Source organism: Dasypus novemcinctus, chromosome 22, assembly GCF_030445035.2.
Source record: "Dasypus novemcinctus isolate mDasNov1 chromosome 22, mDasNov1.1.hap2, whole genome shotgun sequence".
Lineage (NCBI taxonomy): Eukaryota > Metazoa > Chordata > Mammalia > Cingulata > Dasypodidae > Dasypus > Dasypus novemcinctus.
In genome coordinates, this window is record NC_080694.1 from 71,392,653 (window position 1) to 71,411,523 (window position 18,871).

The window sequence follows — 18,871 nt, forward strand, 5'->3', positions numbered from 1 at the left end:
ACTTAAACAGTGTATGAAGTTTGTTGCTATTCATGTCTTATTGTTCTTTAGGTTGTTGGAGGAGATTTGTGAATTGCTTGATACTTAGTGTACCTAGGAGATGTGGCCAAGTAGAGAAATCTATGATCCTGCCAGACCAGCATCACATGAACAACTACCCCATTTCCAAGGTTTAAGTTTGTTATTTCTTATTTCTAAGAAATACCTTATTTCTACCTTATTTCTAATGCCACACATAAGGTTACACTAATTTCCTGCTTTTCATTTTTTAAAAAAGTGTCCTTTATGCATCTCTGATATATTCACAATACGATGATCCTATTAGTCTATTATCATTTTACTTGTTCAAAATTTACCAGGTTGTCAGTCTTCCTTAATTTTGTTGTAAGCAAATTTATCTCTAACATTGCTAAACCTTCTTCACATTGTAGTTTACTGCTAGGTTCCTTCAAATGGTGAATTTGCTTCACTTAACCCCCACAGTATAAAATTAAAAATTCAGAAAAGTTAACACATCATTATTGCTTTATTTGCTCCCCAAAAGCAATGGAGAGCACCTCTATAGTGAATGAGTTTCTTTTACTCAGCCTGACCAGTGTTCAGGAGCTGAAACCTCTCTTCCTTGTGATTTTCTCCATCATTTACCTGGTAAAATTGTTTGGAAATGGAGCTATATGAGTGATGGTTATCTTGGAGCCAAAGCTCCATTCCCCTATGTATATTTTTTTTCTGGGAAATCTTTCTTCCTTGATATCTGCTATTGTTCAGTGACCCTGCCCAAGGTGCTCTTAAACCTCCTCTCCATGCGCAAGACCATATCTTTCCTTGGCTGCATCACTCAGCTGCACTTCTTTTACTTCCTGGGAAGCACAGAGTCCATCTTGCGGGCCATCATGGGCTTTGACTGTTTTATGGCCATCTGCTATCCACTCCGCTACAGCATCATCATGAACCCCTAGGTTTGTGCTCTGCTGGCAGCTGTGGCCTGGCTCACCAGCTTCCTTTATGCTCTGATGCATTCAGTCATGACTGCCCACCTGAACTTTTGTGGCTCTCAGAAACTCAATCACATCCTCTGTGATGTCAAATCCCTCTTGGAACTGGCCTGTGGGGACACACTGCTCAATCAATGGCTTCTTCCCACTGTTATGGGCAGCACAGCCATGGGAGCTTTCCTTTTGACCCTCTTCTTGTATATTTACATTATTGGATTCCTTCTGCTCAAGAGCTGGTCCTGCAGTGTGCTCCACAAGGCTCTTTCCACCTGTGCCTCTCACTTCGTGCTGGTGGGCCTCTTCTATGGGCCTGTGGACTTCACCTATATTCATCCTGCCTCAGCATCCTCCATGACTCAGGACCATGTAGTGGCCATCATCTACAGTGCAGTCACCCCAGTCCTGATATACACCCTCAGGAACAAGGCAGTGATGCTAGCTCTAGGAGAACCTTTACCAGGAGGTGTTTGTCTAAAGACTGCCAACAGCTCCACTTGGACTGAGGAGATTTAGGTGGTTTCCTTGAGGTCTTCCGCCCTTTAACCTGTAATAAATGGCTCTACTTAGCAGCTGTGCATGCATGGTGAGTGCATGGCTTTCAATACTCATTGTCAGGAATGTCAGAAGTACTTTCATTCACTTGAGAAGAGCAAAAGACCTTCGTGTTCTTTACTCAGGGCTATATTAATCCTTTGGTTCTTGGTCACAAAACAGTCCAAAGGGCTCCTGACCATCTGTAAATTTTGCAGAAATTAGAGCTTCTGAACTGCATTGGTAGCATCATATAAGTGGTCCTGTGGAGGAAGAAGTGATGAGTTGCTTATGATGAGAAATACATGCTCCAGGGTCTATGAGACAAACTCCCAAAGTCTCAGAAACTTTTGCATCTGCAAAGACTTTAGAGGTCCAGTGGGCTGGGGCATGTCACACAGCCTTTCATTGAAAAGCCGCATTATGGAATCTTGTGTCTCCAATCACTGAGAAAGCTGCACCATGCTTGTAAGGCCCTTTTGGATTTTAGAGGTGGTGTAAGTCCTGTTTGAGATGACTTCTCATTTATTGGACACTTAGAAGTCCAACAGCATTGAGAGGGCCAAGGGAAATGAAGAGATCTTCAGTAGGTCCATGTGCTGTTGCACATGACCTTGTTGCTTAGAGCTGTGTGATCTAGGAGACCACATGGTGCTGGTGCTATTTTTGGTAGATATAAATGCTATGTGAACTCTCTCAAAAGCTCCAACAGGTGTGTTGAGGCACAGACTACTTTGGATTCTAGAGCAAGTCTGTGCCATTGGCAGCATAGTACTGCACATGGTTATGAAAACAGTTCCTGTAATGTTGCTGGGTCTTGGGTGGTCACGGGACATCAAGTGACTATGTGAAGAGAACTTCCCTTCAGAAACAGGTGTGCTTAGACCCACAGAGCCTTGTAACCAAAAACTGACAGGCCAGAAGTTAAGGGGATTTAGAATGGTTGGCAGAGGAGGGAAAGACGACTATAGATTATGGCTTAAGGATCAAGTGCAGTAGTGTGAACCACAGCTCATCCCACAAATCTTACATTTGTTAGTGATTGTTTTTCTCAGAAATTGGTGCCCAGCTTACATCTTGTGAGTAAGTGGAATGGCCTTAATGTGAGTATCTTAATATGCATCTGAGTGGTGCAGTGTAGACTGATGAAGATGCTGTTAGCTGTTGGCCCACATCTCCCAGAAACCATGACTATTTTCATGATACCATTTTGCTTTTTTCTTTCACTCTCATTAGCAAGTAACTTCATCTATAAACTCTGTTGGATTATTATTCAGTATAATATAAGGAATATAGATATAAAGAAAAGAGATGATAGTCCCACAATGATTGATATTCAGTTGTGCAGATTTCCCAATGAGTGGATCATGATTAACGATTGTAGGATCTTGCCATAATGTGACTGTTTCTGATCCACTCATGTGAAAAGATCAAAGGTGAGGTGAGTCAGCATGGATGAGTCGTATTGGGTAGATCTTTAAGGAACCGTACCATTGCCCCTCCTGAAAAAATCTCTTCTAATTCTCAACTACTATCAAGATCACCAAAGAAGAGACCAGAGCCTCTGCAGATTTAGAAAGGAAAGAGTAACGGAAGAACCAATGGATTAAAACAGCAAAGAACACTAAATCCATGTTTATTAGAGACTCTTAAAGATGATTTCTGTACTTGCAGCTCAGCCAACTCAAGGAAAAACAAAAGCACAAAATTCCACCTGGATTTGTGGAAAAACTTCAGAAGAAGGATAATATAGGGCTTTCATAGCCACAGAGAGTTATTTAGTTGCCTGAGATTGCATGGGATCAATATATTAATAGTATTGAGACCTTAGGAAGAGATCTTAAATACCATAAAAAATATAGTAGGGGAGGTAAATTCATTTATGATAAAGTAGGTTTACCTGCTAGACCAAAAAGTCCTTTAGATTCTAGATGGACAGGGAAGGATTTTTATGTTCTATGTTCCTTTTGAATGATGTTCCAGAAGGTGCAAACAGTCACACTCAAGTGATAATACTACACCTCTTTTAGTTGATGCCAAACCTGAAATGTTCAACAAGTTGTGTACCGTAGAAGAACAGCTACCCCTGAAATACACTCATGAAGACATAGAATCTTACCACTGGCAGAAGGATAGGCCAAACAAGCTGTCAGCCAAGTGCAGAAATATTTCATAAAGCTGAATATTCTAGTCTCAGGCAGAATATTCAACTGACATATGTACTCCCAAAAATCTTCAAGAAGCAGATAATAGCATCTCCTTAATAAGCATATCTTTAAAGCTTCCACCTTCATGACATCTCATGATAGTCCAGTGTATATGAATGAAAATGCTGAACCTGTTTTCATAGCCACATAACTGAGGATTGAGAAGGCAGCAGATGCAGAAAGTTATTCCAATTATTTAAAAGAATTTATCCAAACATAAAGAACTATTACAGTTTTAAAGTTTAAAGAATAAGAAACTTCAGCAGATGCAAGCTGAAAGTGACTTTATTCAACCTGAGGGCTTCAAGTGTGGTAAGTGGGATAGAAACTACCAACGGCATTTGGTGGCACCACCAGTGTTTCCTTCACACATGACTTTGGATTTCTGTGATTCTTCTTCAGCCTGCCTGTGTGAAGTAAATATTCACAGGAGATCACAAATTAGAACCTAGTTATAGGTCAGAGAGATTTCTTAATTATTTTTATTTTTAAGGAAGCTTTAGATTATAAAAATTTTACATAAAAATATAAGGGGGATTCCCTTATGCCCACTCTTTCCCCATACCACACTTTCCCATATTAACAGCTTTTCTGATTAGTAAGGTACAATTTGTTATGATTGATGAACACAAATTGAAGCATTGCTACTACCCACGGCCAATCATTAAAATTAAAGTTTTCACTTTACTTCACACATTTTTATAAGTTTTGACAAAGTATATAAGGGCCTTTATACATCATTGCAAAGTCACTCAGAGCAATCTCAATGTCCCCAAATGCCCCATTCTATATTTATTTTCCCTCTCCCTCCACTTAGAACCTCTGGTGATCACTGCCTTCATATCTAGGATAAAAGTTCTCCCATTGTTAGAATAATAATAAATCTACTTTAGCCCATATTTGACTCCTCCCTTATGTTTGCTCATTTCTAAATCTTCAGTATTTTAAAATGGTGAGGACCACTTTGTTTCTGAGTGAGATGGGGTTTATATCCCATGGGGCAGAACTGTCTTGCTTGAAGTTGAATATACCCTCTGCTTTTTGGGATGAACATTGTTCATCATTATCATTTTGTTTGTTCTTCTGAGTAATTCTGGTAAACTGGAGAGTAGGTCTGACAACACTGCTGAGATTCAAATGTACTAAAAAAGGCCCTATTTTCCATTTATTTTATTCTTCCACCCCCCTCCTCTCAGAACCTATGATAGCCATTAAGTTTCAATTTTTGAAGAAAGGGTTAATAGTTGCATGCAATAGTACTGCACTCTTGATATATAGGTATGGTTTTGTGGTTTTTGTTTTTGTTTTTGGTATTGCCTATGTTCTTGAGATATTCTTGCCTGTCTACTTGAGAACATAGCAGGACATATACATGCATTACTTTCCCCCAACATGGGATGTGACTCCTGGGAATGAGCCTCCCTGGCACCCAGGGATTATTACCAAGTTCTGACTAGTGATGTATTTGAAAAAAGACCTTGACTGAAAGGAGGAAATATTAAATACAAATGTGTTTTTATGGCTAAGAGATTTCAAAGTGAGTCAGCAGTTCATTCCAGAGGTTATACTTATGTACATCTCAACAGGATCTCACTGACTGCCACAGTAAACAGTGCCTCAAACAATGGGGCTCCTGAAGGCTCTAGAGACATATAGACACTATAGGCAAGGTTGACAATCTTAGGAATTTGGCAACCTGTCACTGGGGCTTATTTTTGAGTACAAGTTCTCCAATGTAACAAAGTTAGACTCATTTATATTTTTGCTACACATGACTCTTCTGTCCCTTTTATTTGAACTTAAAATTAGAACTGTACTCACTACATATATTGGTCTCTGCACCTCACTCAGACCCTCAATCCCCTCCTGCTATCATTCCCCCACCTAAGAATGTACTGTATAAATTCAAATTCCCCCCATCTAGGAGGGGGCTGAAGTCTGTTCTTCAGACCCCCTCCATTGGGAAAGCTTCTCAATAAATTCTTTGCTTATGGTCATATCAGTCTCCATGTCCCAGTGAGTGCCATTTTTTCTCCAACATATGGCACCAAAAGTCCATGACTGGGGTCATGTTGAGACTGATTGATTAGTGAGGAATCTCCCTTCTGCCATGGCAGAACACACATCCAACACTGAACATCAAATCTTGGCTGGGTAAGTTAAGGTTTTCTCCACTGGAGGATCCTGGTGTCTCTCTCTCTTTCCTTTTCCATCACCTAGGATAACCCACTGGGAAAACTTATCACTAGGTCAGGATCCTCACCATTCCACAAGGGCCACAGTGGGCAGTAGGTCTGCAATCTCATGGGAAGAAATCCCTTGGCTCTGGAAATATCTGGCTCCAAGTACAGTTTCCCATTTCCTTGGAGATATCTGACTGATTTGGGGATGCCTATCTCACTCAGAATCACCCCCATTCTAGAGATCCTTAGTCTCACCCCAGTCACCTAAAATGGGGAATTCAATTTTGGCCCCTCAAAATCCATGCCTCTGGGCTGTCCCCTTCATAACCTTAAAACTCTATACCCAGAAGGAGGTATGAGACCTAAAAAACTCACTTTCTATTCAACCTCTGTGTGGCCACAATACAAATTGGACAATGAAAGTCAATGACCAGAAAATAGCAGTTTTGATGTCCAAATTCTCCAAGACTTAGAGAACTTTATCCAGTGCCATGGCAGATGGCCAGAAATCCCTTATATTCAGGCATTTTTCTATCTTTGAAATTGTTCCTTCCTCTGCCAATCCTGTTCTTCCTACCAAATTTTTCTTTTACACCAGAAACCTCCTCAAAAATCTCCCTCCTCATCAACTTCACTCCCTAAAACATCAGAAAACCCCAACTTTGATCCCTCAGATCATGGTTCCCCCATACCTCCTCTCTATAATCCCCTGGTGTTATCTCCGAAATTACCCTCCATCCCTTTTTTCTCCTCCCTTCATCACCACTGCCCTCTAACCCTCCCTTCTCTCCTCCTCATATTCCCTGGTGAGTACTACCTGTGCCACATTCCTCTACCTCTTCCAGCGGGCAGGCTCCTAACTCCACACAGAGGACAGCTCCTCTCTTGCCCCTCCGGGAAGTAGGAGGAGCTGAGAGAGTGGTCAGAGTACAAGTTCCTTTCTCACTCTCAGATTTAAGCCAAATAGGGGACCAGTTAGGATCTTTCTCTGAAAACCGTGCTACATACATCAAAGAATTTCAACACCTCACTTGCTCATATGACCTCACATTTCAGGACACATGCATTATCATTACCTCCTCCACAACTCCAAAAGAAAAACACACACACACACACATTTGGGCTGCAGCCACTACTTTCATGGATTCCATGCATACTCAGGATCCCAATAGGCATCTGGCCAGTCCCACTGCAGTTCCCACCACTATCCCCTCCTGGGATTACTAACCAGACTCCACTGACGTTGATCATATGGCCCATTTCTTAACATGCATAATAGAAGGCACGAAAAAGGCTGCTCTTAAGGCAGTTAATTATAATAAAATTAAATTAATCTCACAGAAACCTGCCTTCATGAACAGATTAACCAAGTCTCTCCTTAAATATACTAATTTAGATCCTGACTCAGATTCTGGTCAGCTATACTTACATACCCACTTCATTAACCAATCTTATCCGGATATTAGAAAGAAACTACAAAAGTTAGAAGATGGCCCTCAAACCCCTGCCTTCAAAGTCTTTAACAATAGAGAGGAGGAAGCCAAATGGGAAAAGCATAAGTGAGATCAGGTTGAAGACTCCCTCCTTGTTACTGCCCATAGGGTCAGTTCTCAAAAACCCCCTCCCTCTTCCTCCCCTTGACCACCACTTGGACTCTGTTTCAAATGAGGAAAGGAAGGGCCCTGGGCGTGTTCCTGCCCTGATCCAATTCCCCCACCTACACCTTGTCCTGTATGCCAGCACAAGGGTCATTGGAAGTTGGACCGCCTTGAAACGCTGTTTCCAGAAAAGTTCCTCCAGCGCACCCTACAGATCCAGAGCCAAGATCTTCTTTTGCAGACCTTCTCTGGCCGACAAAAGATGATTGATAGGTCCCGGGGTTCAAAATGGCTCCACATGTCCATCAGTAAGTACGAACTGAGGGTTATCATCAAGGTTAGAGGTAAGACAATCTCCTCTTTAATTGACATGGGGGTCACATATTCAGTCTTCCTAGAACATTCAGAAATGTTATCTACTTCCTCCGTCTCTATTGTGGGAGTTGACAGTGTCTCTTCTTCTCCTTTAATTACCAAACCACTCATATGCTCAATAGAAAATCATACATTTTCCCACCAATTCCTCATAAACCATATCTGCCCCTCCCCACTTCTAGGTCATGATATACTGTCTAAACTCAACTCCTCCATTTCCTTTATGCTCCCATCCTCCCAAACCAACTTCCTTCTCCTCCTATCTACCGCACCCTCCCCCTCCTAGATCCCTGCTGACATTCCCCCGATACTGCAAACAGAAGTTAGTCCCCAGGTCTGGAATGCTAGCTTTTTTTCAGCCGCATCACACCATCCCCCTGTCAAATAGTCTTTAAAAAATCCCTTGTCTTTTACAAATATTCCTCAGTATCCCCTATCCATCATTGCCCGACAAGGCTTGAAACACACCATTGACAAACCTGGCCTTCTACGCCCAACTAATGTCCCCCTTTAATACTCTAATTCTAGCAGTAAAAAACCCAATGGAAGCTATCATTTTGTGCAAGACCTTAGAACTATTAATGAAGCCACACAGCCAATTGTTCCCCTGGTTCCTAACCCATGCATTCTTCTGTCTCATAGACCCCCTCAAACTGCTCTCTACACTATAATCGACTTCAAAGATATCTTTTTCACTATTCCCCTAGACAAAACTTCCCAAGACATTTTTGCCTTTACATGGACAGATCCAGAAAATCCTCTAAATCCCCAACAATTAACATGGACAGTTCTTCCACAGGGCTTTAGATACAGTCCTCATATCTTTGGACAGTCCCTACACTGAAATCTCTGATCTTCAACTCCCCTGCAGTACCCTTCTCCATTATGTTGATGACCTCCTCCTTTGTAGCCCCTCCTTACAAACCTCCATAACCCACACAATCACCCTGCTTAACTTTCTCGGTAATAAGGGATATTGTGTTTCCCCAAGCAAAGATCAATTTTTAAAATCTGAAATAACTTATCTAGGACTCCACCTTTCCCTGTCATGTAAACATCTAACTGCAGACCAAATCCAACTCATCAAAAGGTATTCTCTTCCACAGATGAAAGCTGACCTTTCTTTCCTAGGGCTTGTCAACTTTCTTTCTCTGGATTCCAAACTTTGGATTTATGTCTAAACCCCTCTAACAATCCACTTCTGACAACTTACACAGCTACTTGATCACCCCTTTTCATTCAAATCAGCTTTAAAAAGCCCTATTAACTGCACCTGCTCTAGCTCTCCCCAATCCTTCCAAAACTTTTTCTCTCTACACAGATGCCAGATGGGGATATGCCCTTGGGATTTTAATGCAGCCGTACTGTCCTGGTAAACCAATCACCGCCTACTTTTCCAAACAGCTAGATCCTATAACTCTAAGCTGGCCCACCTGCCTCAAAGTCCTGGCTGCAGATTCTCTCCTAGTCCAAGAAAGTTTTAAACTATCTCCAATAAGTCATCTCGATGTTTATTTCCTCACATTCCCTAGCCCCCTTTTTAACTCACAAAGTTACTGCATCTATCTCCTCTACCCATCTTCAAACATTTCATTCAATTCTCCTACAAAATCCCATTGTCTTCTTATACCATTGTCCTTCTCTCAATCCTGCCACCCTCCTCCCCATTAACTCCAACTCATCCCTAAAAACTTTAGACACAGATTATACTCATAATTGTGGTGATGTGCTTGGTCTCCTCTCTAAACGTCTTCCCAATATCTCAGATACTCCTCTTCTTAATCACACATGGTTTATTGATGGCAGCTCCACTAAACTTAACAATTCCACCCAGGCCATATACACTATTATTACCTTGACTGACATCATTGAATCGGGTCCCCTCCCACACAGCACAACCTTACAACAAGCTGAGCTTATAGCTCTCACCAGAGCACTAGTCAGATGCAAAGTGCAAGCACTAAGCATCTACACTGATTCCAAATAATCATACCACAGCCTACACTCACACACCCCCATCTGGTGGAGAGAAGTTTCCTAACTTCTAACAGATCCTCCATTGTAAATAAAGATCTCATCCTACAATTACTCAAGACGGCACCACTGCCGATCCAAGTTGGTATAATTTACTGCAAAGGGCACCAAAAATCAAATTTCCCCTTATCTGTCAACAATAACAGAGTCAGTGCTGAAGCCACAGCACAGGTTACCAAACCCTGCTTAGGTGCACACACCAATGTCCCACCCAACTTCTAGCACTCCGATATCCTGCTCCCCCTTACACACCTAAAGAAACCTCAAAGCGTCCCCTTATTGGAGCAAAACAAATTGAAGGATGGTTTATAAAAGATGGAAAAATCATTTTTCATGAATTACAAAAACATAACATTCTCACTTCTTTACATAATCAATACCATGTAGGATACAAACCATTCTCATTACTCCTATCTAATTCTCTGTATTGTCCTAACCTCCCAAAACTCTTAAAAATAATTACAAAAAAAAAACTGTTCTCTTTGCCAACAAACTAATATCCATGGAAATTCTATTTGTCTTTCTTTTAAAATACACCAGTATAGAGGGTCCAAGCTGGGACAAGATTGGTAATTAGTATTCACTCACATGCCACCGAGAAAAAAGATTAAGAATCTCTTAGTTCTCATAGACCCATTTTCTGGGTGGGTTGAAGCATTCCCAGTAACCTCAGAAGGGGCAGATGTTGTTAAAATCCTATTAACAGAAATCATTCCAGATTTGTTCTTCCCTCTTCCCTGTAGTCAGACAATGGAACAGCTTTTACTTCACAAATCACACAAGATATCTGCAGTGCCCTAGGAATAATCTGGAAGTTACATATCCCCTACAGGCCCCAATCTTCTGCAAAGCTTGAGCATATGAATGGAATTTTAAAACAATACTTAACCAAATTAGCAATCCAGATAGAAGCATCTTGGGATGAACGCTTACACTTGGTTCTCTCTAGAATCTGAACACTTCCTCAAAAAACACATTTCCTTAGCGCCTTTGAAATCATGTATGGACACGCCTTCATCTTCACTAACATTTCTTTTCAGCCATCAGATTTCAAAAGTAACCTGCTTGGCTTAACCCCAGTGTGAACTCTCCTCCATCAGTAACTGACTCTAGGTTTCCTGCACCACCATCCTCTCCTCCCTCCCTACATTTTCATCCAGATGACTGGGTATACCTAAAAACCTTACACCCTGAACTCTTAACCCCAAAATGGATGGGTCATTTTCTTGTTCTTCTAACCACTCCCACTGCAGTAAAACTTTTAAACTTTCCGTCATGGATACAGTTACCCAGATTGAAACCTGCCCCACCACCTCCTGAGAACAGTAAAACACCAGATCCTGAAAATGCAGAGAAGTACAACCCTGAAACTTCAAATAAGTACATTTGCAAACCTCCTGGAAACCTACAACTGAGGCTTATGAAACACAGAGGTGATAAAACCCCAAAAGCAGACTTCTCACAACACCAGCCCAATGATACACAAAGTCAATACCTTTTGTAATATTCTCTCCACACACTTAACTTTGTTATCCCCTCTACCCTTTCTGTTAAGCAATACATCAACATCATTCAAGTCCTGTGGCTACAAGGGTATCTTTCTGATTTTACCCTGAAGAAATTCTGTTCTTCTCTTTTGTCACCCTCTTCTTTTCTTTACTGACTAAAGTCTCTCTACAACATCCTATATTTTACCCTCCACTCCTCTTTGATCTAACCTCCCATAAAACCCCTTATCATCCCTTTACAAATACCATCCAAACCATAGTAACAGCAGTTAACCACTCTGATTGTTGGCTATGCCCTGAGCATGCCCAAGCTAAAACTACATCCTTACTTACCTTTCCTCTAAGTGCAGAAACTCTCCTGTGTGTCCACCCACAATACACTGGTTTTGGAGGCTGATGGGTTACAACAACCCCCCCCCCCCAAGTTTATCAGAATATGAGGATACACTTATCTTCTGTCAGGTCTTAAACATCTCTCAATGTGGGGAAAATTAAAAATCTATTGACATGGTGACAGTATTATGGGAAGACCTTTTTAATACTTTAAACACATATCTTCATTACCATATACTACTAATTTAGAACATGTACCCACTACATCTTGTAATCATACTCTAGTCTTTAACACCACCACACTGCACTGGCAGGCACATTTAAAAATGCCAAAAAAGCATCTTAATTCAACTCTATTTTGTAATGATTCAGACATCAATTAAATAATACCTACACAAATAAGCAATAAAAATTATAGTGAAAATGTCTTGTGCTTCAATAGCTCTTATAAACAAACTGAGTTATTTGGAGAAGGAACACAAGCAGGACAATTATACAATTTAACCAGTTTAAAACCTGCAAAAAAATAAATTAAAAAAAAACTTCTTCACTTTTCTTTTGCAAAATCTTCTCTGTCAAACTAAAGTAACATATAATACTTTCAAACTCTACTACTCTCCTTTATGTGTTAGTGTAGTATACGGTGGGACCCAAATATTCAGCATTCCCAATCACCCTCATTCCTATTTTATTCCATCAGGCCCCTCGGTGGCACTAACACTTGCAGGCACAGGTTTCTATTTTCTCTGTGGTAATATTGCATATCTAACACTCCCTACCATGTGGACAGGGACTTGCACTACAGTATCTATTATTCCTAATGCCACCATCCTAAAATTCCAAGGAATGGCCTCTTCTGTACAGATACCTAATCTTGGTTCCTTTCTTGAAACTTCACTCTCAAAAATGAAATTAATGAAGAAAAATACATTTCTTAGGAAACTCAGAATTTAGACGTCATGCCCATGACAATCCCATCATAGAAAAACCTGGTATAGGGCATACTATCTTCTGCATACTATCTTGATTTGCAGGAATCCCACTATTAGAGCAATCAATTTTAAACATTTCTCTCCAACTATAAGTATCCTGGAATGTAACCATGCAGGCCATAGACAGTCAACAGTTAGAAATAAATATTTGAGCTTCAGTTGTCATGCAAAATAGAAGAGCATTGTATGGTCTCACAGCAGCAACAGGAGGCTCGTGTGCAATCATAAATGAAACTTGTTGTTTTTATATTAACAGAACAGGTCAGGTAAAAGAAAATCTTTAAGTCCTGAAACGAAACGTAGAAATTATTCTGAAAGCCCAAGATAGTAACTATGGATATCAGTCATGGCTATCCTCATTCCTTTCTTATTTTTCTTCACACTTAAAATCAATCCTTTTACCCATTATAACACCATTATTAATAATATTGCTGCTGCTTCTATTTGGTCCTTGTCTCTTACAACTTCTTGTCTGATTCATACACCAAATCATACAGTCAATAATCCAGAAATACATAAAAGGTGTCTTTCTGCTGCATGAATAACCATATCAACCCCTGCAGGACCTGAAACCACACCCCACTGTACAGGATGAAAGGGAACTTCTTTTCTCCACCCCTGGACAGCAGGAAGTAGCCAAACAGAGCTGACACCCCCAATACCCTCACCTTCCCATCCTGCCCAGTACCTTATACCCCAATACCCAGGTGTGTACATATATATACATATATACAAAAAGAGTTAGGAATGTTAGAGGTTTGCAATACTTAACAAGCTGTAGCTCAGTTTCCCTGATATGCATTGGGAAAAAAGTAAATCCCCTCCCCGTGTCTGAGGGCATGGCACTTTCCCATAGGTTAAACTAAGGATCTCCATAGAGACAGGAGTAAGTTGAGCTAGACATCTTCACCATCTACATATCAGAGGGAGATGGAGATCTTTACTAGCTCTACCTGCATGTTAGAGGGAGATAGAAACCTTCACTAATAAAGAAAACCTTTAAATTCCTACAGGCCAGAAGAAACATCTGTTTCTGCAGCATTCCAAGAGACCATAAACTCCTTAGTCATTATAAGGGAAATTTTCACCTCTAGAGCTTCCTACTGGTCCCTGCACCTCACTCAGACCCTCATCCTCCTCACACTAACTGTCATTCCCCTGCCTAAGAATGTACTGTACAAATTTAAACTCCCCCCTTATAGGAGGGGGCTGAGGTCTGTTCATCAGATTCCCTCCATTGAGAAAGCTTCTCAATAAATTTTTTGCTTATGGTCATATCAGTCTCCATGCCCCAGTTTGAGCTGTTTTTTCTCCAACAGGTAGGTATTGTACATCTGAAGTTTGAAGATAGTTCTGAATTTCTAACATAAAGATAAAAAAAATAATGTCTTCTAGTTTTCTGGGATGTCTTCATCAGAGATTCATTCATATAAACCTTTTCATAGGAATTTTCTCTTTTCTTTCAGAAATACTTGATGGTGACAGAAACATGTCTCTAGGTGTGATCTCATACCAGCAGCCTTAGTACCACCTGAAAGCTTCTTAAGGAATCCAAGTACCTGGGCATCACCAGGACCCACTGAACCTGAATTTCTAACTGGTCAAAGAGAATCAGATGATTTAATGGGCCCTCCAGGTGATTCACAGATATATTAAAGTCTGAGAGCCCTGAGGGAGGGACACCCAAACCATGTCTTAACTATTTCTCCTCTGTGTGAAATTTCAAGGATGTCAACTCCCAGGTGCCATGTGGGTAGAGTAAATGAAATATATTTATCATTCAGTTCAGGCTTCCATTGGGAAAGATGCTAAAATAACTCAGTTCTCAGGGGAAACAGCATGTTTAAAAAGATCTGTTTTATTATACATGATAAAGTTCAGAAACTGGTAGTCAGTTTTGCTAGCTGGTCACACACTGAGAACCAGCTGTGGTGAGTTTTCTAAATTGGGTAAAGAAAGAGGGAAAGACTTTATGGAAACTATCAGAGACATAGAATCTTCAAAATGAGTTTGAAAAACATAAGTGTTAATTCTAACAAGGAACAAAGCATATATCCCTGAAAATGAGCAGATTAACAAAATCCTTTGGTTGAATTTGTGTAAAGGTATTACAAAAATGAATCACATTAAGGAAAACAAGTGAATTGGAAAAGATTAATATTTTATATGTATACATAAATATCCTATAAAGCTGCCTTATAATACTTCTTCAAATAATTCCTCATATTACTGGTTGAAAAATATCCATGGATAGATATGTTTTCTGTGTACTTGTGACTTAAAAATACAAACCACAGTTACTGCTTGCATTTCACTAATAGTATAGTCTTTTACATGTGCGGAAGTAGTGTTAATTGGAAAGGTAAATTCTCTTAAGTACTCTCAGGTTTATTTTTCCTGTAAAATTGAGATCAAATTCTTTCACTAAGTACATTCTTAGGCAGGGGAATGACAGATAAAAATGCTTGTGTGGATTATATAATACATTAATATAATTCTAGTATGGTGTCTACCTCATAAACATAAGCAAAATTGCTTAGTTTTTTTTTTAACTTCCCTGTCTATTGATAATGGTTTGTAGATAATTGGGAAATTAAAATATTTGCTCAACCAAAATCAAAATAATTATGGACAATAATGCTATTTTTCATGTTATCAGTTCAAAGAAAAATCAAAAAATACAGGACATTTTTGGAGGCACATACTTTGAACTCTCATTCCTCCTGCTTTTTATTATCCAGTGTGAGACTTTGATTGAAATTGATAAAGTTGGGTGGAGGGTCTACATATATTAATCTTGTGATTCATATTTGCAGAGTAATAGAAAAGAGGACTTCAAATTTGGCAGCGAAAACAAAATTTTAAAGTGTTTTAGTTAATTTAATATTCATTTTTATTATAAATTTAAACCAGAGAACCCAACCAGAAAAAAAGGATGTAGAAATGGGTCCTCAAATCCTACTTCATTCTTCACAGAAGAATGTCAGCATGAGGGCTTAATACCACACATTAGAAACATAAACTGAATAAAAGAGGCTATTATAATAACTGATTCATGAGAGCCTTCCCAGATCAATAGGGAATGGGACAGGGGTCCTGGCTTCAAGTTTAAGATACTTCTGGTTGTCATTTCAAAGATTTCCCAAGGTTTAGAGCCAAGCCCCAAAAGACACTGATGCAGCAGTTTTCCAGCTTTGTGCGGAACTCCCAGAAGAATGGAAAAATATGGAAGGTGAGGGACTAATTATGAAGTAATTCATTGCCTCTTATAGTCTGATGAATATTTTAAGGAGTGTAGAACTCTTTTAATGAGGGGAGAACACTTGACCCCATCCAAAAAGCCCAAACATGGACAAGGAACCTAAACTTGATTTCTCTCCCTTCTCTGAAATATCACTCTATAACCTTGACATTCTATTTATCAAGATGTAAACCGAGTATTTGAATATTTTCCTTCCATATTTAAGATCACTTCAAAACCATCATTATGATTTCTCTTTTGTCAATTACCTTTGCATGCAGTAAATGGTCAATAACTATTTAATTACTTGAACAGAAGATAAGTGATGTGGAGAAAAGTTGACTAAAATGAAGATTGAAATGGAAGGTTGGTAGATGCAGATGATATTCCAGGGAATCAGAATAGGCACTGATTCTCGAAGTGACATGTTAGTATTTTGTTTGAAAAAGTGTTTTGTTCTCGACTTCAGTGGTCTGCCATTAATAAAATATAAATTGGATGGAGGTTAACTCTATACATTTTTGTTTTGAGTCCACAATTACAGGTGGCTCTCCTTTAAATAGCAGAATTATTGGACAAGAAAGACCTTAAGTATCACTCTGTACAATCAGCTAACTTACGAGTCAACTCACAATGCCATATTTCCTCTAAAGGTCATTCCATTTGCAAAAATAGAGCAATTTAACATAAACAAATGCAATCCACCCAATATCAGAATCCTCTATCCAAGAGCTTATCCTTGCTTTTCTGTTATTGACTTAAAGGAAAACAATGGTTTTCACCTATGGGAAGGGAATAATGATGTTTTTATTCTGGTGCAGATGGAAGCTTTTCTCTGGAAGAAAGCCACTGATTTTGTCCACATGTGTACTCAGCTATAGATATTGGTTTACTAGTGTAGACTGCAAGCTCCCTGAACATAAGAAACACATCTCTCATTTGCAGATCCCCAATACCTATGGTACAGCTGGTCCATAACAAGAGCCTAATAAGGAATTTCTAAAGAAACACTGATGAATAAATGAAAGGACATATATGGCACTGTCTTTCCACTGCATTTCTCATTATCTCTTATCTTCCGTCACCAACTCTTTATTTTGTAACTTCAAAATGGTTCTGGAAAATTTGACCACAATGGATGGATTTCTCTTCATGAGGATTTTTGAAAACCCTGAGCTTCAGGTTGCACATGCCTTGCTGTTCTTGGTCATGTACCTATTGGCCTTGGCAGGTAACCTTATCATCATCACCATCACCACATTTGACCCGACTCTCCAATCTCCTATTTATTACCTCTTGATATATCTCTCCTTCCTGGACCTCTTCTCCATTTCTGTCATGGTTCTGCAATCCATTAACAGTTCCCTGAAGGGTGATGGCTATATTTCCCATGATCAATGAGTGCTTCAGGTTTACGTCATCCCCCTGGCCTGGGCTGAGGTGATCATTCTCACCATGATGTCTTATGATTGCTATGCAGCCATCTGCCTCCTGCTGCACTACGAGATCATCATGGACCTAGTATCTGTTAGGGGGCTGCGGCAGCTGTATGACTGAGTGGGGCTGCCTCTGGAATCCTGTACACATCAGCCACATTCTCCATCACATTCTGCAAGTAGAAAGTAATCCATCAGTTCTTCTGTGACATGCTCCAGCTGCTGAAGCTTTCCTGTTCCAATGATTACCTTGGAGTGATTGGAGTGGCTGCTTTAATGTCTGTCATGGCGTTAATCTGCTTCTCCTCCATCTTCTGCTCCTACATCCACATCTTCTCCGCAGTTCTATAAGAGCCCTTTGCTGAGAGCCAATCCAAGGTTTTCTCAACCTGCTTGCTTCACTTCTTTGTTGTCTCATTTTTCAGCTCCACAGTCTTCCTTGAGTTTCTAAAACCTGTTTTATTTAGATAAGCTGTCAGCAAAGGCTTAGGCTATGCAGATCTTTCTCCTTTTTTGGGCAAGTGTGGACACTTGGGTCTAAATGACTGCCATTTATGACCAGCACCCAGAAGTAATTGTGCCTCATGCGTCCATTGAAACAGGTTTTCAATTTCTATAAATTTGTCTTTGATGGAGTTTGATCAAATATATTAATTTTTATGCCATAGGTGAGGACAGACAGAGTTTTGTTCTTACTTTTTAATATGTCTTCTTTTACTATCTAACTTGACTTCTTATGCACTGTTTTTTAGGATTCACAGCATTCTGGGTATCTTTACTTCTATGTACACTTACATCACACTTTATCACAGAATCTAGCACATATTTCTATGTTGGTAATTATCTTGTAAATGAATAAAACTCCTAATCATTCTGCTCAACCTAGCCCACCCTTACATCCTTCCAGATGATAATCTGATTTACTTAACCCTATACAATATACTACAGCACTTGTGCTTGTTGTCACTATTATCCTTCCTGTCAAAAGGAATGGAAACAATCATTCCAGGGTCCACAGGATGGAGGAATAGAGTATGGATTAGAGTGGATTTACTGATATTCTATTCATGAACTATTGTGATTAGTAATCGAAGACAATGTGGCATTGATATGGAGAAAGTGGCCATGGTGGCTGCTGAGGGTAGAGAGTGGGAGGAAGAGATGTGATGTGGGGGCATTTTCAAGACTTGGAGTTGCCCTGGGTGGTGCTGCGAAGACAGTTACCACACAGTGTATGTCCTCTCATGGCCCACTGGGTGAACTATGGGAAAGTGTGGGCTATTGAGGGCGCACGGCGGTCAGCAGGCGGTGTCAAGGGCGGACGCACAGCGGCGCGAAGAATGCTGCGGAGACGGAGAGTGGTGGCAACGCGTCTGCTTTATTGAGGAAGACAAGCGTTTATATAGGCTAGGGCGCTGGCGGTAGCAAGGCTAAGCCA

At 40.1% G+C, this 18,871-nt stretch overlaps 1 pseudogene; it reads left to right on the forward strand.

Moving 5' to 3' along the window:
- Positions 1 to 546: 546 nt before the first annotated feature.
- On the forward strand, positions 547 to 1,508 carry LOC101433399 (olfactory receptor 12D3-like; annotated as a pseudogene).
- Positions 1,509 to 18,871: the final 17,363 nt, after the last annotated feature.